This window comes from Arvicola amphibius, chromosome 7 (assembly GCF_903992535.2).
Source record: "Arvicola amphibius chromosome 7, mArvAmp1.2, whole genome shotgun sequence".
Lineage (NCBI taxonomy): Eukaryota > Metazoa > Chordata > Mammalia > Rodentia > Cricetidae > Arvicola > Arvicola amphibius.
Window position 1 is genome coordinate 106,813,866 of NC_052053.1, and position 24,306 is coordinate 106,838,171.

Genomic DNA, 24,306 nt, shown 5'->3' on the forward strand with positions numbered 1-24,306 from the left:
GGCCAATCTTGACTACATAGCAAGATTATGTATGAAAAGAAATTTAAAAAATTAAAAGATAATCTGTTAAAAGGAAATACAACAACAAAAGAATAGAACTCTCTTAAAAGTAAAGGATAGAAAGACCAGCTAACACTAATATTCATGATAGACTAAAATATGAGGCTGTCACTACACATGAGGGTGTCACCCATCTCAGCCCCTTCTGTCATCTGCTCAGGGGACTAACTGGCATGCCGTGGTTGTCTCTTTCCAATAGAGCAAATGTTTGTCATCGTGCCCAGACACCTTCTGTTTGATTGGACCCCCTGACTCTAACCTCAGCTCCAGTTTTTGTGGCCACATGATCCACAGAAAAAGCTAATGTGGCAGACAGCCACGGGACCATCGGAAGATACGGGCAACTGAGCATCATGCTTAGATACCTGGCCCCACTTCTTTCTCCTTCTGTTCTCAGTCCTTCTAATATACGCTGATATTCTAATTCCAAGGACTCTGCGGAAACTCAAGGACCTATGAATATGACCTTCCTTCAGAGATTAGGTCTTTGTAGATTTAATCAAGTTAAGATGACATTGTATTAGATTACAGAGACATTCAATCTAATCACTAATGTCCCTCTAAGAAGAGACACTGAAATACACATGCAGGCAGAGAACACGAATGGGGCGGAAGCAGAGATCCGGGCGTTCACCAAACCTGCACAATGAGACCCTCTGAAGCTTGCTGGCCAAAGCTGGGAGCGAGAAAGAAACAAAAAAGGACTCTTGCCCAGGGCCTTCAGTAGCAGCCAAGCAATTGGATTTCACACTTCCAACCTCCCAAACTGTGACACAGTAAGTTTCTATTCAATAAGTCCTGACAGAGAGAAGGTAAGATAGAAAGAATATAAAATATCAGAAAAAAAAAAAAGAACAGAGAAGAAGAACCAAAAGAAGCATAAATGGAAAAAGCCAAAGAACTAAGTACCAACTATCAGCTATAAATCTAGAAGGTCTCTGAAACAAATAATGGCATCAACAATGGCAGCAGCCTGCACCGAGGAGCACACGGTGCAACCAGACATTGCACTGCGTGTTTGGCTTTATTTCTTCTATTGATAAAAACCTCAGGCAGGTTGTTATCTTAGCACCAAGATCGGAAAATCACTCGGAAGACACCCTTAGTTTACTAGGGGTGGCCTAGGACAGTGAATGACACCATCAGGGTCAAATCAGACTGGCTTTGCTCAAAAGCCTTCCTCTTTCCCAGGGTATCACTCAACCTCCCAATAACACAGTGCTAATATCAGCCAGGAGAGAAGGGGAACAAAGCAAATGGGTACTTTTCAGGGCAGTATATGGATAAGAAATTGCAAGAAAAAGACCTAGAAAAAGAAGTCCAGCATTCTGACCAATACAGACAGAGAAGATAGTGGCTTCCTCGTCTCCTTTCTTCTCCTCCTTCTCTTCCTCCTCCTTTCCTTCCTTTTCTCATATTAACCATGTTGTAGGGAAGCTTAGTAGATAAGCAAGGTGTGTGTGTGTGGGGGGGGGGGAGACACGTGGTCTTCTGGCTGAACTGGGAAGCAGAAGGAGCAAGCCTTCTCAGCTCGGTTCCTTGGTGATATCATCAACAGCAGCATTGAGAAAGGACTTCCGAGGAGTTCTGGAAGAGGTGCCACTACTGGAAATAAATCAAAGTGATTCCCAAGTCCAAACATTTAGTATCCCTCAATAAAAACAGATAGCTGAAAGGTTGCTTTACTTGGCTAACAGTCTCTGTGAGGGGCACTGAGCCAAGAGGGCTTAAGAGCTGTAAAGATGAATAAAGCTACTTTGTTAGTCAAAAAAAAAAAGAAATAACTGATGCTGACTTATCAAAATGAAGGATGCGTTGCTGAGGTCTCTGGCAGATAACCGGATTTTCTTCTATCGAGAAGAAATAACTATATAAGAGGAATGATCAAGTTGACGAAAGCCCTCCTGGCTTTGGAAGGATTCAAGCCAAAGTCTGCATTAAAAAAATAAATTCCCCATGGTGTAGTGATATAAAATGCTCAGAGACATGGGGCGAAGAGGACCAAAGCCAACACAGAACAAATGAGAATGACGTCAGGTGGTGAGAAGAAAAGGGGATTCAGGAGGATGGAATCTCTTCCTGTGGTTACCTAGTGTTCAAAAAGCAGAGAAAAAAGTGCTAGTTTAGGAGAAACCATGAAGACTGGAGGGTGAGAGGTTGTGTGTAACACATAAGCTGGAGAGATGGCTGGGCAGTTGAGAGCACTTGCTGCCTTTCTAGAGGACCTGAGTTCAGATCCTGATATCCTTATCAGGCAGCTCACAATCACCTGTGACTGCAGACCCAGCAGATCTAGGTCCCTTTTCTGGCCTCCATGGGCAACAACACACTTGCTTTTGCATGTGGGCAACACACACACATACACACACCAAAAATAATTAATTAATTAAATAATTAAATAAAAATAAAATCAAATTTAAAAATTTTAAAGTAAAAGTAACAAATCTTTGAATGTTAAACATGTTTTCACCCAGCTCCAACTTTTAAGCTTTCTTGTAGTTCAGTTCTCCTTTCCTTTGCCCCTTCCATCTGTCTATACCTCCCTCCTGCTTTTCCTTCCATTTTTCTTTTTTCCTTTCTACATTTCAGACAGCTTTCTTAACCTCCCTATGCCTCAGTTTCTCTTTGAGTGTAAAATGAAAGAAAAGGAAACTCTTAGGGCGGCCTCTCCTTCCCTCACCAGGGTGCTCTTGCAGAGTGAGTTTTCATTTGAGCCCTAGCTGACAGAGAAGAAGCTAAATGTTCATGATTGTGTCTAATAACCTTGGGGGGTATAGACCAAAGAGCCCTGAAAGAGAAGCTGCTACAGTATGCAGGATATGTCTGAAGAATTTGTTTACAAGATGGGGGGAATGCCAAGAAAGAGGCAGGCTAGTAATGAGAAATGAAAGAAAATATAGCTCTTAAACAATCTATTGAATAAATTCAACTCAAAAATTATCTGGATTGCCAAAGTGGCCAAATGAAAGGCCCCTTGGGTGGGGCAGACTCAAGTCTGGGCACCCAGTGAAGACAGCACAGCCTCTCCAGGCTCCAGTCTGCAGCGGCACAGGAGAGGGGACTGTAGAGAATCCCACAATAAAATAAGGAAGCCTAATGACAGCTGACTGAGGACAGAAGAAACACAGTGACAATCTGAGGTCACATCCTGAATGATCATCTTTAAAGGACAGTTCAGTGACAGCCTATCTATAACCTAGGCCACCGCTAAAGAGAAAGTAATGGTTGTGTGCTCGCTGACAAGCGAGAGTCCTTCACATGGTGTTTAAAGACGAAGTGCAGAACACTGTGCATATTAAATTACTCTACTTTATGAAAGCATTTTATATGATTATACGTACATAAACGAACCAGATGCAAGAGCCTAGAAAATGAAGCTTGGGTGCCATGTAGCTTTTCTTCTTCGATTACTTACCTAGCAGAAGGAAAACGCTGTATTAGTTTTTTAAAAATGGCTACTGGGGATTCAGGGACCTTGTTTAGTGGCAGAGCCGCATGCTTGGCCTACGTAAGATCCTGGGTTAAACGCCAATACCAAAGAATAAAAGAAACACCAGCAACACAGATAAAAAGAGTAGCGATTTTAACACAGATAAAGAGTAGCAATTAAGGTCCTATCTGATAAAATACTTGGTTCTCTACTGCTTCAGTTTACTTGTTTATAAAATGAACAATAACCTGTTTTGAGGAGGATGGATGTGGTTTCTTTCTTTCTTTCTTTCTTTCTTTCTTTCTTTCTTTCTTTCTTCTTTCTTTCTTTCTTTCTTTCTTTCTTTCTTTCTTTTTCTTTCTTTCTTTCTTTTTGAGACAGGGTTTCTCTTCTCTGTGTAGCCCTGGCTGTACTGGAACTTGCTTTGTAGACCAGGTTGGCCTTGAACTCACCTGCCTCTACCTCCCTGGTGCAGGAATTAAAGGCAAATGTCACCACTGCTCAACTGTTTTGGGGAGGTATGACAGGGCCTTACATAGACCAGGCTGGCCTAGACCATGCTTCATAGTCAAAGGCTGGCCTTGAACATCTGATCTTCCTGTCTCCCCCTTAGAAGAACTGGGAAGACCATCAAGAGCCACTATTACCTCGCTCTGGATGTGATGTGACTATAAACAGCACATAGACGTGACACTGGGACAGCAGACTTCCGACCTGGACCGCTCCAGGTCTATGACATCACATCTCTTTTTAGCACAAACAGGAGTTGTCTCTGAGAACTGCAAAACCCAGGCGAAGAAAAACAGAATTTATAAGTCTGTCAAAATGAGGAGGACTTTGCTTGGAATTCTTTCATGCTTGTTTCTCCGGGACAAACTCAGAACCATTTTCTAGAGTCTTCCTCGAGGTTCAGTAGGTGACTTACGTGTTGTTCTATTCCATTTCCAGGTTTCTTGTAGACAGCTTCACACTGCTGAGCCTTCTGATCCCAAATCAGCGTATGCCTTCAAGTTTTCTCTTGTGTTCTCAGCTCAATCCTAAATCTTTTTAAAAAAGTATGTGCACCTGCTCATTTCTTGCTGAGTTATGTTTGAATGTTTTTAATTAATATTATAAATGAAGTATCTTTCCATTACATTTTAAATGTGATCTCATTTGCATACAAGGTAGCTATGAGGATGAATCCCACCAGATATTAAAATGTTACCCATGGAGTCACAAGAATTAGAAATAGCTTATTAAAGAAAAAATACGAAGATTAAAGCATAGACTACAGAATATAAAAATAACTAATTCATATGGGAATTCAGTATATTACAATCAGAAGGAAAATGAATTAATTTGTAAATTACAATGTAAAACTAGTTATTAATTTAGAGAAATATAGATTCCCATCCTCAGGCTTTACAGTAAGTTAATCTAGATTAATTAGAGACTTTAATAAAGTCAGATTAATCAGTGACACAAAAAATAAAGCTATTACAGGAAGAGATAAAATTTAAAATTCATTTATTTTAAATTATGATATAAAAGAAATGGTTTGCAGATAATATGTATAAAACCTAGTCTCCATAAAAGAAAGTTAAATATTTATGTAGTCAAATCCATCAAAACATGTGTTTGGGGAAAAATGTCCTAAAGTCAAATGATGGGTACATCATTGCTGCACATATAAAAAGGGCAATTTTCTTTAATTTACAAAGAATCTATCCTAATAAATGGAGGGGTTGACAATTGATTGAAAACTGAACAGAAGGCTATCGGCTCATTAACGCAGTTTGTACAGATGAAGTTCGAAAAGCTAAGAAGTACCAAGAATAAAGGAGGAATATTATTTCCACTGACTGCAGAGAATCCAGGAAACAGAGAAGGGTACCTCCTCTGCAGGCAGAGCATGATGGGTCACATGCACCCGTCCGTCAACTGCAATGTTATTTTTTGTTTCTTCTCTTGGACAGTATTTGGAATGGCTTTCTTATCACTCTGATAAAACATGATAAACTTTCTTAATTGCATTCACAGTGAAAACTGGAGAGTTCCCCCCAACTCATACTCAGGAGTTGCTTTTCTGTTTGGTGCTTTTGAGTTTTAACCTTAAGAAAATCGGATTGCTGCTCAAGTCTGCTCGGACATCTGCCTTCCCACGCTCTGCTTTTGGAAAGGGCTGCATCGTGTGTCTGGGAAGTTACCCTGCTAGCTTCACATGCAACCCTGCAGGGTGCAGCTAGTTGTCCTGAAACATCTTCAGTTTCCTCGAATGGCCGCTTTCTCTCTCCTGGAACTTCTCCTTTGGTTAAGGATACGTTACCTCTGGCATCGCTATTGATGGAATTTCGTGATGGGATTTCATGACTTTAGACCGTTGGCCTTCATGAAACATTGTGGCCCCTCTGTCCCAATAGCCTTTTCATGGAGGGTCCTGTTTTGTGTTTGAAACTTCTCCCTCAAAAGGCTCTTACACACACACACACACACACACACACACACACACACACACACACCAGTAATCAAACAACAAAACACTTTAGTCCTAGTTTGGTTTTCTGGTATTGTAACAATACACTGACCAAAATCAGAGCGAAGACAGGCTTTGTCTTAGCTTACAGATTACAGTCCATCATTAGAGGAAACCAAAGCAGAAGCTAAAGGCAGAAACCTGAAGTAACGAACTGAAGTAGAGACCACAGAGGAGCGCACACACACTGACTCAAGACTCCTGACTCGCTCACCTACCTTTTTTATATAGCCCAGGCCTACCTGTCTGGGTAAGGCATAAGTCCACAGTGCCTGGGACCTCCTACATCAATTAGAAACTAAGAAAATGTCCCCATAGATGTGCTCATAGGCCAGTTTTATGCAGGCAATTCCTCAACTGAGATTCCTTCTTCTCTGATACGTGTAGGTTTGTTTCAAATTGACATGAACTATGACACCTTCAATGCTAAAACATTTGATACAGAAATAACCTGAATATTGCTAATATACATGTCAGGCACCACTTAGTTTGACTGTAATTATATAAATGTGGCTATACACAAAATATACACACTGATGCTTCCCAACTTAGAATAGGGTTGCTTCCCAACAAAGCCATCGTAAGTTAAATATATTAAAAAGTGCACTTAATAAATCTAACTTACTGAACATCATACCTTGAAGGCACAGTGTTCTGTAGAATTTTTTAGTGATCCCATGGTTGACTGGGAGCTGTGACCATCACTGCCAAGCACCCCAAGAGAAGAGTGCACCATGCATCACCTAGTTTCTACAGAATGCATGTTGCTTTTGGAATCATTATAGAGTTGGAAAATCTTTAAATTGAACCATCAAGATATGGACAATCCATAAAATCTACATGCCAGGTAGAATATAAGTATACATTGTAAATGCTTATAATGTTTGTACATGGGTGGTATATAAGAGTCGGTATAAACCAATGTTATAATATCTAACACCTATGGAATATTTCACCTATGATGGTCTCTTAGGCATTTATTGCCTCCCAATTAAAACAATCCCTCAGGAAAGAGGAGAGAGGCCCATATGAGTCAGGAAATAAATGGAACTCAGGAAGCTCCTGAAAGTTACAAGATTTACAAGACCCCTCCCCAAGGTTATGAAAGCAATTGCTGGGGAGAAGGTTTGTTTCAAATCGACATAAACAGTGACACCTTCCAACAAGAATCCGCTCATTTCCCCCATAATGAAAATAATTCATTGGTTAGTGCTAAAAATGTCTGATACAGAAATAACTTAAGTATTGCTACTCTACATGTCACCCACTGCTTAGTTTTACTAGAAAGCTATATAGTTTTATATACTACATTGAGCAGGCTCTCAGGGTGCTAGACGGCAACAGTCACAGCTCCCAGCCAGCCATGGGGTCACTAGGAAACACTCAGCACTTTATAGTGAACCGTGCTGCCAAGGTATCGTGTTTAATGGGCTAGATTTATTAATGCACTTTTCACATATTTTCACCTTGGATGGGTTTGTTGGGAAGTAACCCTATTGTAAGTTGGGAAGCATCCGTGTGTGTATTTCTCCGATCAGACCTGATGCCACTAGGCTGTGCAAAGTGTACAGAGGTCACGAATCATCATTCGGCTTCTCAGTGACACAGTTGCTTTGGAGTCAGCTGAGCTCCTGCCACCCCATAAACTCACAGGTTCACTCAGCTAAACTTGAATGGAATCACCCCCATGATCTGCTGTCAGCGCCTTCTCTGGGGTGAACAGATAGTCATCCATGCCTCCCTGGAGAAACCTCATAAAAACGGCTGTGTACTTCATGTGTATTGTTTTATTTAATTCTCACAATCGCTGATCAAATTAACGCTAGTATAGATTCCATCTGTGGCAGATTAAACCAGGCCACAAATTTCTTTGGCTTTCCTTCCACAAAGGGATGAGAGGGAAACCATCTCCACCCTGAAACTGTGCAGGCTCTAAGATGGCTTTGTCTATGAGCTTTACAGGGAAGTGCAGTAGTGTAATCACCAGAGCCAAGCCATAAGAGCATCCTCCTCTGGTACCCTCTGGTACCCTCACCTCCTCTGGTACCCTGTGCCTCTGCTACAAGACAGCACCTAGAAAAGTGTTCAGCCCAGCTTCCAGTTAACCCCATCAAAGTGACAGCCAATGAGGGAAGTCTTCCCGGATCCTTTGGAACTAATAGCTGTCAGCTGAGTGCCACCAAGGGACCCAGTCAGGTCACAGAGAGCATAAGGAGTGTCAGCAACTGTCTTCCCAAAGGCCTGATATACAAAATCATGAGATTTAGTACACTGGGTATTGGGTTAGTCCATTCCACGCTAAAGTAATCGTCACACTCATCTGGAACTCCCATCTTCCAGATGTAAATCACAGTGAATGAAGTAACTCGTTCTGGATCACACACCTAATTAATTCGTGGCTAAGATCCCAACCAAAGGCAGTCTGCCTCCAAAGCCTATAATCTTACTACTCCATTGAATTCTTTTAAAATGATAATGAACTTTAGGAGACAGGCAGAGATAACATCTTGATTCTTCTTAGCAGCTACTCTTAATTCCTAACTAATGAAGAATCTGTGCCGGAGGCCTATGTCCCCCTCCCCCATCCCCTTCTAATCACAGTGACCTATTCATGCATATTTTCACATCCTTCTGAATTTTAAAATGTGGTAAGTTCCTTCCGTGGATTTGCCTACATTTAAGACAGTAGGGGAGAAATCTGTTTCTCCTCTGTCCTTAGAGCTGATCCTATCAGGTAATGCTGGTTAATAGCAAAAGGGCAACTAATTCTGGGCTTTGGGAAGTTGATTTCTATGGCATTAAACTCAGCTTAGCAATATTTCAAGGAAACAGAGTCCCTGGGAGCTTGGAAGTGTCTATGATAAGCTATCATCCCATTCATAGTAGAGCGAATTATTTTCTAAAATGGAGACAGGAGTGAACAAAGATTTGATATAACCTTCTTGACAGGCAAATAGATCTGCACCTATGACCTTTCTGGAGCCAAAAAGGTCAGGGGTGAAGGACCCAGAGGAAGTGATCAAATCAAAGGTTATACACTAATTAAACACTGCAGCAATATGCATGCTGTGTAGACACTATTGTTCCCAAGGCACAATAAACAGCATTATATGCGACATTAAAGGAAGCCAGATCTCTGTGTGCTATTTTGTTGTCGGAGGACTTTTTCACAACAAAAAGGAAAAACAGCCACATGACCCAGCCTAATTTTCTGAGGGTCCCTTCTAAAACATTTTTATCTCTGCTTTTTACAGACTCCTCATACGAAAAATTTGTTTCAGATGACCGACAGGCAGCATGAAGTTCATGAGCAAAGCCCTCCTCTATACGGCCATGTGACTAATTCTTATGTTTTGTGAAATCTCTGCATAAATCAACAGAATTCGGGGATTTAGAGTTTAACTAGTCAAATGATTCTTAAATAGTAATGCTCAATTGCTTTCCAGTAAAAACCAAAGCAGACAGCAATTGTGGTGCCAACATTTATGAGGCCCTGGATTCAATCCCCCAAAAAAGCAAATGAAGGATTAGTCTCCTAAAAGCCTGAGGTGAACAGAAAAGTTCTGCACAGAAAACTTGTCTTCCCTGGTAACATCTGTAGGCTGTGTCTTAGTTACTGTGTCATCGCTGTGAAGAGACACTAAATAAAAGAAAGCATTTACTGGGGGCTTGCTTAAAACTTCAGAGGGTTAGTCCATGATCATCACGGTGGGAAGCAGACAGGCTTGGCACTGGCCCAATAGCAAAGCCCCCATGTTAAACCCTAGCAAAGGAAGAGAGACTGAACCAGAATGAACTTTTAAAATCTCAAAGCCCACCCCAGTGATACACCTCCTCCAACAAAGCCACACCCCCTCACCCTTCCCAAATAGTCCACCAACCAGGACTAAACATTCAAATATATGAGCCTATGGGGACCATTCTCCCACAAACCACCACAGTTAGGTTCTGGAATAGTTCTGATGAGAGGACTAACAAACCTTTTAGAGTGGCATCTGCCATGTCGAGACTGTAGGAAAACTGACCTGGAGGTGGACCTTCCATCCCCAAAGTTCCCCTTTTTCTATCCTAAGAAATCCCAAGTCCTCTGTGCCATATGTACACATTCTCCGCTTATTTAGAGACTGTATCCCTTGAGCTGCTCCGATTAACAAACACTTCTTCTTCTGGAGGTTTCTATCTGTTTTATTTCTAAGACATCTCTATCAACCCCAATCTAATACTCAGGGGCTAAAAACTAGGAGGGGTTTGGGGATCCTGTGCCTCAGCCTCCTCTCTCTGAGTAACCTTTCCTTTGTTCCTTTACCCATCTCCCTCTCTTTTCTGAGACCCAAACTATGGAGAACGTGGCTGCTCACCAAACTTACTCTGGCTTAATGGCTATTAGTCACCACTTGAAGCCTCTGGGATTTGGTGGGCCAAGTAAACTCTATTTGGGTCTTTCCCCTCATTTGCCCTGCCTGCCTGTCTGCATCTCTCTCTCTCTCTCTCTCTCTCTGAATCTCTGTCTCTGTCTCTTTCTCTCTGTCTTTTGACTTCCAGTGCAAAGGCTCTTTGCCACAGGCTCTCTCCTCTCCACTTTTGCTGGAGAATACCCCACAAGCAGAGAATACCCTTCTCTGCAAGTCAGACTCTCTTCACCTGCAAACTTTCCAACCCCGGGTAATGACTAGAGAGCCACTGGAGTATGCCTCCCCTGCCTTCTGAGATGGGTTCCAGATTGTCTGTGGCCTTCGGCATGCTTAAAACTAAGCTTCAGAAATTGGTCAACAAAAAAACAAATAACCCAATTAAAAAAAAAAATGGAGTACAGACCTAAATAGAGAACGCTCAACAGAAGAAGCTAAAATGGCTGAAAGACACTTAAGGAAATGTTCAGCATCCTTAGCCATGAGAGAAACGCAAATCAAAACAACTCTGAGATTCCATTTTACACCTGGAAGAATGGCCAAGATCAAAAACACTGATGACAACTTATGCTGGAGAGGTTGTGGGGTAAAGGGAACACTTCTGCATTGCTGGTGGGAATGCAAGATGGTACAACCCCTTTGGATGTCAGTGTGGTGATTTCTCAGAAAATTAGGAAACAACCTTCCTCAAGACCCAGCAATACCACTTTTAGGTATATATCCAAAGGATGCTCAATCGTGCCACAAGGACATGTGCTCAACTATGTTCATAGCAGCTTTGTTTGTCATAGCCAGAACCTGGAAACAACCTAAATGCCCCTCTACCAAAGAATGGATAAGGAAAATGTAGTACATTTACACAATGGAGTACTACACAGCAGAAAAAAAAATAATGACACCTTGAATTTTGATAATCTTGAAATTTGTAGGCAAATGGATGGATCTAGAAAACATCATATTGAATGAGGTAACCCAGACCCAGAAAGACAATTATCATATGTACTCACTCATAAGTAAAGAAAAAGCAAAGAAAACCAGCCTACAGTTCACAGTCCCAGAGTTCTTAGACAAAAATGAGGACACTAAGAGTTCTAATCTACGTGGGAAGTAGTAAAAGACAAGATCTCCTGAGTAAATTGGGAGCATGGGGACCATGGGAGAGGATAGAAGGGGCAGGGAGGGGAGCAGAGAAATATGTACAGCTCAATAAAATCAATTTTTAAAAAAGCCTAAACTTCAGAACTTTAGGTCTAGCTGACCTCAGACCCCCTTTCCTCATTTGACTCTCCATTAAGATCTGGCCTGATTTCGGTGACTTCTAAAAGATTTACAGCCTTAGACAACTTTACTAGGGAAAGTCTGAAGTCCCACCTTTGAGGGTCTTTTTTTGGCTTCCCTCCTGTCCTCCTGCTTGTCCTTCATTTCTGGAGGTTAGGCTTCCGGAATGTCTAAACTCTCTTTCAGACGCTAATCCATCTGATGACCCCTCCCTCTCAGAAGCAGAGCATCTCGAGTTATGTTGTTAGTACGCGTTCCTGTGCTTCCTACACTGACATACTGGCTCTGTGCAGGACCTGGCCTTCCCACTCCGGACCTCATGTCCTCCCAGCATCTGACCTGGGGCAGGCTAGCCCCCCAACTCTGTGATTGGGAAAAGGAAAGCAAAACATGCCAGTTCTTCCCCCATCCTGGAACTGAACTGGTACCATTCCTGGAGAAGTTACTCTTCTGGAGCTCTGGGAGAAAACCCTCATGCTGTGATTCTAGCTAATCTATCCATTAATGAACTCAACTTCTTGAGGTGAGACCATTAAATTGCTTCCTGTTTCTTTATTTTGGTATTCTGGACATACCTGCTTAGGCCCTAGGTACTGTCCCCTATATCCATAGTAACCTACCTAACTAAAGTGTCTTTCTAAAGGAAAAAAGATGTGACACCCACATTCGGTTTATAAAGTGGGGGATGGGATTCCACAGGACGGGGGGGGGGGGGGGAATGGGGTGGCTTTACCATGCCGCTGAGTTTGCCTTGAACCATAAGCAATCATGTGGTTCTCTGCTATCTTGACTAGGGGACCCTATCGAGGTAGAAGCAACCACGTGACATGGATGCCATCTTTACTAAGGATATCATAAAGAAGGCAAATGCCATGTGATGTCACCCCCGTCTTGGTTAATGTCACTACATGGCACAAACCCAATGGCAGCACCCATAAAACTTCATGGTCCCACCGAGTCCTCTGGGAGTCCCCTTTACATTAGGCAAAGGAGAAAACATCTGACCTATGAGATGTTTATCTTGTGATCTTAATGTTTTGTTTTCATTTTGATTTAGATTTTACATGATGGATTTATATATTGGCATCTGAGGACCTAAAAGTAAGTTTTCCTCCAGCCTCATGTCTACAATACTGGCATACCGACAAGGAAAGTTAACAGTTCGAGTCGGCACCAACAAGAATACATTGCCAAGTGCTCGACAAGCTGCTGCCAGTGAGGGCTGCTATGGTAAGCTCCGCTGGGCTTCAATGGCTGCTGTTTCCATCTGGTATCTGCAGGCCCACTTTTCTACAACAGATAAAAAAATATTCTTTTGTCCCTCACTAGTAATTTGTTCTAGTTCACATCTCTGCGTCTGCTTCTGCCCAGTCTAACAATATGTTTACCAAAGATCTCCATATTGTTCCCCTACCACAATAAAAATCATAAAAATATAATCCCAACAAGCAATAATATATAAAATCTTGATTTATTAAGGTATGTCTTATGAATAATTGAGTATATTTAGACTGTCCACGTGTGGTTATGGTTTGCTCAGTTCTTTTTTCCACATGTACTTAGTACTGAATTGATATACAAATAAATGCCTATATAAGGTTGTTAACCCAACTTTATTTTGCTCAAAATAAAATTAAAATTTAAAACTGATAGTGGTAATGGCTAATGGTGATGAACTTTCCTTTGGAACAATTATCATGAGTTTTTAAATTTAAATTTTTAAAACCGGCTTTTAAAACTAAGACATACATAATCATACAATTCTGCTCAAGATGTCATCTTCTTGATCCTTACCCCAATTCTGGTTCTACAGTCTAGAAGTAAGTATCCAATTCTAGATAGTTCTTATCACTTGAGGGTGTAACTCAACCTCAAGGATGACTGCACCTACTCCAGGACACATTTTTTTTTTCTGAGAATGCCCTCGCTTTAGATAAGAATAACGTATGCCTGTGCTTTTAAGTGTGTTTCATATAGAAATAAATGTATAGGCCAGGTGGTGGTGGCACATGCCTTTAATCCCAGCACTTGGGAAGCAGAGACAGATGAATTCTGTAAGTTCAAAGCCAGCCTGGTCTATAGAGCATGTTCCAGGACAGCTAGGGCTACACAGAAAAACCCTGTCTCAAAACACAAAAACAAACAAACAAGAAAACAAATAAATGAACAACTGGATTTTTTAAAGATCCTTAATCCATCCAGGCCTGTGTAAAAAGAAAAGGTAAAACCCAACAACCAGCTTGTAGCTTTCTCTTAGAAAACAGGGCTTCTGTCCTATCTTATATTAAGCAACTGCCATCTTCAGCTGTGCCAGACAAAAATGATCACGGCAGGACTTAGTAAACATTAATATACATCCACTGAAGAGATGAACGGTCACCCCAGACAATTTTATATTGAGACCAAAAGGCAGAGACAGAGAAAGACAGACAAACAGACACACACAGAGAGAGGGAGGGAGGGAGAAGGAGAGAGAGAGAGAGAGAGAGAGAGAGAGAGAGAGAGAGATCTATGCCACTATAAAACTATAAAATGTCCTCCTACATCCTGAGCAAAGGAGTTCCGTGAGACAGCTTCTGGGTCGCCCAGGCTCTCATCAGCAACTGTTACCAATCCCCTGCAATAGGCCCAGTTAAGCTCACTGGTTCCCTGGCGTGAGCTTTGATTTGCCATTGGGACCTCATGAAGAGCGGATTGACACTGCTTAGGAAAGCCCATGTTGAGGAGGACCTGCCATGAAAGATTTGTAAACCAGCTAGATCTGCTCCAAGGGTTGATTAAGTAGGTTACAGAAAGCGTAATGTTTTCCTTTTGAAATGTTGGGCTTGCTAGAACGTAGATTCAGACTGGGACTAAGTGAGCACATCTGTGGGAAAGAAACATAATACAGTTGACCAGAAAACGAGCATGGAATCTACTTTATCAGCATTTTTAATATAGCTCTTAAAATAATATCTAAATATAGGCTTTCCATACCAAATTGGAGACAGATGTGTTCCCATATAACATCCTGATGCTTGTCTATTTCCTGATGACCCTTGGACTTCTGGGGTGGCTTTCTATTTTCTCTTTCAAACAGATGTCCATCCCCAAACCAAAAGTCTTGATCTTCATTCTCTCGAGTTTATATTAGTCAGATTTTCTTTTCTTTTCTTTTTTCCTTTTCTTTTTTGCCAGCAGTGGTAAATGAAGAACACTCTCAAAAAGTAAAATAAAAATACTATAATATTTTGGAGTGAATGCTGACATTTCAAGCCTGGAGATGGAAGCAGTACCCTAAACACTCTGCCAGAGGCAACTCGAGAGAAGTGTAATGTCCATTTTATTTTCCCAAAATGGATGTTCAACAAACACACTTGCACACGACTGAACACGTATAATGCCTGGGCTGACCAAACATTGCCTAGCAAAAGCCTACGAAGCATTAATCAATAAGAAGGGCACGAAGCTAGCACAAGACAGCTTCAGTGTGAGCGGCGCACCTCAGCGGGCCTCACCTCTAAAGGACTATTTCTTAACTGCTGAAGAAACACTTCAGCTCTCTTCACAGGGCAAACGCCACCCTTTGGGATCTTGTTTATAGTCTTGTTAGCGGGCTTTCATTTCCCCTCAGACATCTTTAAAAGAAGAAAAAGGAGAGAAAGAAAGAAGGCAGCCATCTTCATGACCCCTTTACAAATATCACAGATTCTAATTATGCGACTGCAAACCAAGGCATTTTTGATGCAATATCTGTGTGATGCCTTCTTGGAAAGGCATTAATAGATCGGACCCTTCAAGGGGGAGGATGCATTAAGAAGGCTGTTAAAAGAAACCTTTGATCAATCGAAGAATTTTTGACAACACAGATAATCATCTTCTAATGGACTCATTTTCTACATCCACATCTTTCAGATGGATCGCTTTAAAAGGGGAACACCTGTCATTTTGCTTCATTAAGATCTCGTGCATCACGTCTGGTTTTGCAGCAGGCTTTAGGAATATCAAAAAAACAATTAAAAGCAATATTCGCATTGCAGTGAATTCAGTTTTTAAAATAATGATGGGAAAAATAAAGCTGTGTTGCTATAGACCAAGTGAGATTATAGGAAGAGAAGGCATAGCTCGTCATTCTTCAAGACTAGCTCTATGGCGATTTATTTATTTATTGCTAACGCAGGAGCACTGTGTGCTCTAGCCCTGTGATCAACCCGGACATCTATGCCTTTACATACTGAAACCAAACTCAGAAATCACAACAAGAAGAATTCCTGTTAATGGGATTGTGACCAGATGAAATAAATGATCACCTCACAGGCAAAAGTAAAGCCATGGTTCTCCTTTAAAAGTTGATTGAAGAATAGCCAGGAGAGTGAAATCAGGGACTGTGCAGATGTGTGCGCGCCAGTGATCACAACAGCGTTATTCAAAATAGCCAGCAGGTAGGGACAACCCAAAAGTCCATTGACAAATGAATAAAGGAAATCTAATAGCTAATAGTTATTTTAGATATCCTTGCATACATATACACCACACACACACACATACACACACACACACACACACACACACACACACACACACACACACTGTCATACTATCAGCCTTAGAACAGAAGAAAGCTCTGGACAAGGAACGTAGCTCAGAGAGAGTTAGAATTAGGCTTTGATCCCTGTGCCGAGGTGGAGGTAGGTAAGGTAATTTTCATACAGGCTACAACATGGATGAATTTTGAAGACACTGTATTGATTGAAATAAATCAGATACAAAAGGACAAATGTTGCATGATTGAACTCATTTGAGTTACCTGGAATATCAGAGCTTAGACAGACAGACAGACAATTAGATGCTTGCCTAGTGCTGAAGGAAGGAACAATGAGGAGCTCCTGTTTAAAGGTCCTAGGATTTGGGTTTTGCAAGATAAAAGGAGTTCTGGAATAGATGGGTGTAAAGTTACTTGAAGTCACTGTGAACTATAAGGTAGTTCAAATGGAAAATATTATATTATGTGTATTTTACCACAATATTTTAGAAAATGTGGAATTATTTACTTTGATGGTATTCTGTGAGCTTTAAATTAGAGCTATAGGGAAAGAAAGCCCAGATTCCCAAAAGTGATGCCAGCCCTGGCCTGCACAGACAGACAGACAGACAGACAGACAGACAGACAGCACCTGAGTTCCGGGACACTCATGCTGTCGTGTGAAGCTAGAGTCTGTAACTCAGGAAATGGTCTCATTTGCTATTTTATCCTGATATTTTAAGTTCAGATCTGTTTATAAATGACTGCTTTGGGGTAGTGAGAATTTGAGAGGGCTGCATTTTTTTTTTTAACTATAACATCGTCAAGACAAGAAACAAGACCCTTTGAGGAAAAACAAGAGCGGAGGCATTTAGAAAGCCAAGAGCATCATCTCTTCCAGGAGCAGACGGAGAGTTTGAGCACATACATTTTTAGTCAAAGCTGAGTAAAAACATGGGACTAACCAAGAACCTTAAAACTTGTGGAAAATTCAATTGCCAGGTCCTCATAGTCTCATAGAGGAGCGAGAGGAGGCATTTCTGTAGCTGAACACTCAGCGGGAAGTGGAAAGTGGCCAAGTCACCTCAGAGGGACATGGAGCGAGTTCCTCATAAATATGTCATTGATGTACATTTGAATTTTAAAGTGATAGATTGAGAAGGAATTGAAAGACAGCATCACACATGGGATAAAAGCGTAGTGCATAGGACATATTATCCGTGCTGCACATTTGCACTTAAGTATATAAGGACTGTGATTTACCGAGTGGTTGTGGGGTATTTGAAAAAACTCTACTAAGAACAATCTCTAGCCTAACAAAATAGTAGAAATGCAGTAATCAAATTGCGGTCCATGCTGATATAAGACCCCCAGGACGGAGGACAATGGAGGTAACTGTAGAGACAGCGTAGGTCTGGGGATATTATGTGAACCGACAGTTTCAACTGTTCACAACCTATCGCTTGGCACCAAAAATCCTGAATTATGTGAAAAGCAATATTGAACCAGAGAGCATAAAAAATAGGTTGGAAAATCTGTACCTGGTGATTACATTAAGCCTGGAATTGACAAAAACCACCTAGGAGGTCCTAGCTTTAATAAACACAGCAGAAAATAGCAATTCTGGGGGCTATCCACAAAAGAAGCAAGCACAGGTATGCACTGAACAATACTTATTTAGAAGAAACTTCCATATTTTAAAATCTGCTTTAAAAATGATCTCGAAGACCATGAATTTGAAGCATTATTATAGCTAGAGAAAATGCAAAAAGAACAATACAGTCCTCCATTCTAAAGTCGCTGGACACGGCAGGGAAGAAATCGATTTCTTGGCAAGTGCCATTTCCAGAAGAGTAATCTAATTTTTCAAATTTGGCATTGAAAACTGTGAATACATAGAGCTTACAAATGTATGTGTATATTAACCCAGACTGATCTTGAAATTGATATATTGAGAATGACTTTGAACATCGGATCTTTCTTTCTCCCATACTGGGGCCACAGGCATGTACCACGCTGCCTAGTTTTATGGGGTGTCGAGGATCAAACCCAGACTCCACGGATTCTAAGCAGACACTCTACTAACAGAAGTACATCCCAGTCCCATGTACTATAAAAATAAAAAATTAAAAAACAAAAATATAACCTTCAAATTTTAACCCAAATGCAATTCTTAATTTATAGTAACCGCTTGGAGGAAAAGCCCTTTAGGACATGAAGCAGTTACAGAGTGGCATCAGGATATTATTTTAACAAGTTGTCCCAGATAAAAATAACATAGCCGCTCCTAAAAAATATAAAAATCATTAATCTAGGAAGCAATACAAAATTATATGGAAGAGAACATTAATAAACACTTCATGTTATCTGAAGCTAATTTTAATTTTCTTGGAAATAAACATTGTTACCTAAATTTAAAATTGGACTGAACTATTTAAACAAAGGAAAGTGATAAATTACCCAGTATCCAAATGAGAAGAGATATTTGGCAGAAGTTCTATTCGCTCTGGTCTCAATAAAACTCTTATTAATAAGTTGGACTGGAGAACAAGCATCCAGTTATTAATATCAGAAGTTATGTTTCTAAATAAACAAAGATTGTGCTCAGATACACAAAGAACTGCAGGGATTGGCTCTAAAGCCAGAAAACTATAAGCTAGAGTCAGCTTAGAAAAATGCAAGCTACCATAGCATGAGAAAATAATTTGAAACTAATTTAATTCCTTGAGAAAATATGACCGTTGGAAATGCCAAAGACACTCCACAAGAAATAATAGGCGGAATATTAAGTAACTACTTAAAGTACGATAGGAAAGAAAAGAGCCAAAACCTCCCAGTGCCAATTCCATTTGCCACTTAGGGCAGCCAGCCATAAGGCGATGCAAACGATTAGATAGGGTGAGATTGACAGGCCTTTCTGCGCTCCCAGCCCGGCCACTTCCAGCTCAGGCAGCAGGAAGGGAAGCACAGCCGAATGCTGAGGTCACGGAGCCGTTTCTATGCAGCACTGGAATGCTGTCGGCCTTAGGAGAAGCTGGACAGAAACAGAAACTGAGCCCATGGCTCCGATAATGATAAGGTGAGAGGGGCTTATGGAGAAGCAAACCAGGGGCCAAGCCCCCGATAGAGCAGCCCCCCGGTCTCCTCCTCCACGCCACCAAGAGACTGGATCATAAGATCCCTAACTTGCGTCCAGCTCTCAGCATCCGTGTGCATTCTCGATCCTTAGAAAATAAGCTGCATTTGAACCAAAGAGTTTGCTGTAACCGTATGGAATGTATTGCTCTTGGTGGAAGAGGCTGTATGCATGTGTATTTGAGGGCGGAAACATTAAACTATCTGGGTTCCTATTAATAATTAGCATGTTCTCAGTTGATTTCAATTGTTAGACCCGGTGTGAAGTACTTAACATGGATTATCTCATTTAATGCTTGGAGGAATTCCTCATGAGAGGCGTAATCATTAGCACCCCTTTAGAGCCAGTCAGGCTTCTAAGAGAGCGATTTCGTCCTGAGAGGGCTCAGCTGGTAAGGGGCTTGCCTTACAAGCCAGAAGACTCGAGTTCAAGTTCTCAGAGCTGTGGTTTTCTTTTCAATTAAACGTCAGGCCTGGTGGTGTGAATTTATAATCTCAGTGCTGAGAAGGTAAAGGTGGATCCCTGCTCTCACGGGTCAGCCTAACCTACTTGGCAAGCTCCTGGCTGAAGAGAGGACCTTACTTCAAAAACCAAGGTGGCACACATGTCTGTAGTCTCTGCCTCTCGGGAGTGGAGGCAGGAGGATCAGAAGAAGTTCAAAATCACGGTTGCCTATATAATATAAATTTAAAACCAGCCTGAATGACATAAGACTCTGTCTCAAAAGAAATAATTTTTTTTAAAAGCACATGTCACCTGAGGAACAACAGTCAAAAATGCCACACATGAACATGCATACATGTGCATACACACCATCACACATACGTCTGTCTGCTCATGTACATACAGACACAAAAGGGATCCACAACTATCAAGTGGGGAAATTCCTATATAAAGTCTTTATACTGGCTACTTTCAAGTCACCTTGACACCGCTAGAGCCATTTTGGAAGAAGAAACCAAAACTGAGAAAAATGTCCCTACCAAACTGGCCTATAGGCAGGGCTGTGGTGCATTTTCTTTATTGATGGTTGATGTGGGAGGGTGGGCGGGCCTAGCACACTGATGGAGAGGGCGGTGCCACCCCTCAGCAGATGCTCCTGAATGGTGTGAGAAAGCGGGCTAAGCAAATCGTAAGGAGCAAGTCCGTAAGCAACCTTCCTCCAGGACCTCTGCTTGAGCTTCTGTTTCCAATTCCCTACCTTGAGTTCCTACCCTGACTTCCCTTCATGATGCACCGTGATTGAAATGTATAAGGTTGAAACAAACCCTTTCCTCCCCAAGTTGCTTTTGGTCATGGTGTTTTATCACAGCAACAGAACCCCTAAGACAGTCTACCATAGTTCTGGCCTACAGGGAAACATAAGGACCATGACACACTGTGCTTTGGGAAACAATGTGACAGTTTGTTACCATTACTCAATACCAGGCACGGACTAGGCACTTCATAAACAGCCCCCTCAACCGTCAGGGACGCTCTGAGACAGATATCATTAGCCTCTTTTTGCAGATAAACAAACACACCAGCCTCTCAATGCTGTGACCACACCTGGACCGCAAACCCTAGAAATATGGCGTTTGAGTCTGGGCCTTGGCACATACGGAGGGAGAAACATGACTAGAAAAACAACAAGCAAAAAAGCATGCACGCCTTCACATCCTCACGTTTTGTAGCTGTGTTCCGGGGTCTGAGGCTCTCTTGGATTGCCTTTTAGTTCGACAGCCCTCAACTTCGCACTATCATCCCCGCTTACCCTGCGACTCATTTGGTATGGACTTGAGGAAAAGAGAAACCAACCACCATGTCCTACACCACGGAACCCAAAGGAGGCTGCTTGCTCTGTGCATCTTCTGGGGAGGGAGGACAGGTTGAAGGGTGAGGCTCTGCCAAGTGACTCTTCTCCCGGAACTCTGAATTCTGAGTATCCGAGGAAGGGAAACATGGTTGCGGTCACACTCGTCACATCTGGACAGGTGCGTGTGCGGCTGCTGGTGTATCTGCCCTTAGGTCTAGCATGCTGTAGTTCTGTCACCTGATTCTGAGATTCTTGTCACTTCGCATTGCCCAGTCATATCCTTCTTTTCATTAGAATTTTTAGCCCCAACTATTCTTATGATGAATATTCTCCTTTATTTAAAATAAACAGTCTGCTTCTGTTGCTTGAAACCTGGAAGTCTAAGTAGTGCTGGCTTGAGGGCAGAAAAGGAGAGATTCACATCGTGTTTACAATCCATCCTTGTCAGAGGGTTCTTTCGGGTGACAGCCCTGTCTTTGAGCATCCCAGGCACCCAAGCTCCACTGCTCGGTGTCGGCACCAGTTCACACCTTCATCCCCCAGTTTCTTCCAATCCCTCCCTTCAACCCCACTAGCTATAAACACAGATGCCCAGAGTCACAGTGTGATCGCTGAATTCCACAGTCTGGGCTGTGTGCCTTGTAGACAGACATTCGACCTTCCAAAATGACATCTTCTGAGTGACGAGGCAATAAATATCTTTCGGCTATTGCACATCCCGGTACAAAAGATCTTTCCCGATAAACCCCTTAGCTGTCTGGATGAAAGGTGCTCAGGTATTGCTTCAGTTGCCATGGATTCCCTTACTTCTCTGCTCTTCTATACACAGACATAGAGCCAGGCACAGCAAGGTACACACTGTCTTCTGGGGACCGTGGTTTTCACTCACACTGAAAGACAAAGACAAGTCACTGCAAGTCAGAGGCCATGCTTCCCTAGAACGAGCGAAAGGGAGTTCATTTGTAGAATTTCACGCCCTGAAATTTGACCCGCATTGGGATAAAAGCAGCGTCAGGCTATTCTGAACATTTTTCCACGAATCTACCTATAGGAAGCCGGGAAGATAGCTCTGGAGCCCTTGACGGCGGCACTGCTCTGGGAAGGAGTATCTGAAGCAGATACTCTGAGGTAAGTCTTGAGGAGAACTGAGGAAGTCTAACAGACGGCCCAAGCACCTACTGCAGGAAGGCTGTGGAAGGAAACCCCACAGCCTCCTGTGAAAGGGCCTCCTCGGCGTGCTAGTTGTCAGGATGCGACTCTCCACGGTCAGCTGGGGAGTGCCTGTGTGTTTGAAACAGATGTGGAAAGGAAAGATGACATCTGCATGAGAATGTTCTATATTCCCTAAAAGTGTGGAGAACAGGAAACACGACTCAATTTCTTTCTGGACATCTTGGTCCTAAAAATGTCATTGGGACATAAAAATGTTCTCCGATTTTCCATGGATTCTAATACATACCCAAAGAAAGATGCTGATACCAACAGAGTGGGAAACCATTTTATTTTACATGAAACCAACCCCTTTGATTTAAAATAATAACAAAATCGCCAACCTAATTGCACAGGAATTTTTTCTCCTTACTTTATCTTGTGTCTCACTACCATTTCTTTTTTGTAGCTATTATTACCCAGTAGTGTGCCCGTATTGCAGCATGTTGGGTAGCTAATACAACCCAGTCCTGATTTCTGGAGGCCCATGAGAAATGAGCTCAGAACTGTAGACTCTGTGACTATGATAGTCTAGATCTCATGTCTGTGATTTCCACAACACCTCTAGAAAGACAGGCTGGATATGTCTTCTCTACACATATGAAGCTGGACACTGTGTGGGTCCATCCTTCTTGGCAGGAACTCGTAAGATCTGCTCTCAGAGTTGCAATGGGAAAACTGGGATTAGCAGCATTAAGTGTGCCTCAGTCTCCCTAGGTCCTCCATTCCACAATCCCAGCCCGTGTGCCCTCCTTGTGCTGTCTGCCCTACCTGGCGTCATTGCTCTCTTGGTTTTAAGCAGAGCTGCCTGGCTTTCCTGGAAACAAAGCGTTGGTCCTAGCCTGCTCCAGCCCTTGCGTCTTAGTCATTGCTGTGGAATGCTTTCCCAAGCAGGTAATCCTGCAGAAAGGAATCCTTGTGACAGAGATGTTAGGAAGATGAAATTTCTTTTTTTTTATTAGAGGGAAGAAATGAGAATAGTGAACAGTATCATCCCTCTCCCCTGCTATACACACATCCCAGGATCCCTTTTAGATGTCTAAAAAACAGATAGTAATACATTCTACTTAGAATGTGCTTTTCTTTCTTTTTTGCTTTGTTTTTGCATTTTTATTAATTAATTAATTAGTTCTTTCTCAGCCCAATCACAGTTTCTGCTCCCCACGTTCTCTCATTCCAGTCCCTCTCCCCCCAACTTCTCCTCCCCCATCCACTCCTCCTTCTTTCTCCTCAGAAAAGAGCAGGCCTCCCATGTATATCAACCAGTCATGGCATATCAAGTTGCAATAAGTCTAGACACCTTCTCTCCTACTGAGGTTGGACGATGCAACCCAGTAGGAGGGAGGATCCTAAAAGCAGGTGGCAGAGTCAGAGACAGCCCCTGCTTCCACTATTAGGAGCCCTACAAGAAGACCAAGCTACACAACTGTAACATACATGCAGAGTGCCTAGGTCAGCCCCATGCAATCTCTCCGACTGGCAGCTCAGTCTCTATGAGTGAGAATGTGGCTTCTTTTTTACACATACATATCTATGACGAAGTTTAATTTATAAATTAGGCACAATAAGAAATTAACAACAACAATAAACAATAATAAAACAATTATAACAGTGTACTATGATAAATTGCAGCAATACTAGCCTTGTACTTTGGGAGCACTCTTAAAAATGAGAGTGGCTTAAGCATAGTTTGATAACCAGGATGGTTAGTAAGTGACTAAGAGCAGGGCACATATACAGTGTGGATACATCGGACAAACAAATGATTTACATCCCAAGAAGGATGGGACACAATGGGGTCAGACACAAGATTTTAATCACACTACTCAGGACAATACATAATTTAAAATTTATGAATTGGTGTGGTGGTTTGAATGAGAATGACCTCCATAGACTCATATATTTGCATGCTTAGTCCCCAGCTGATTGGGAAGGATTGGGAGGTGAGGCCATAGGTATGTCTGCTGTGGAAT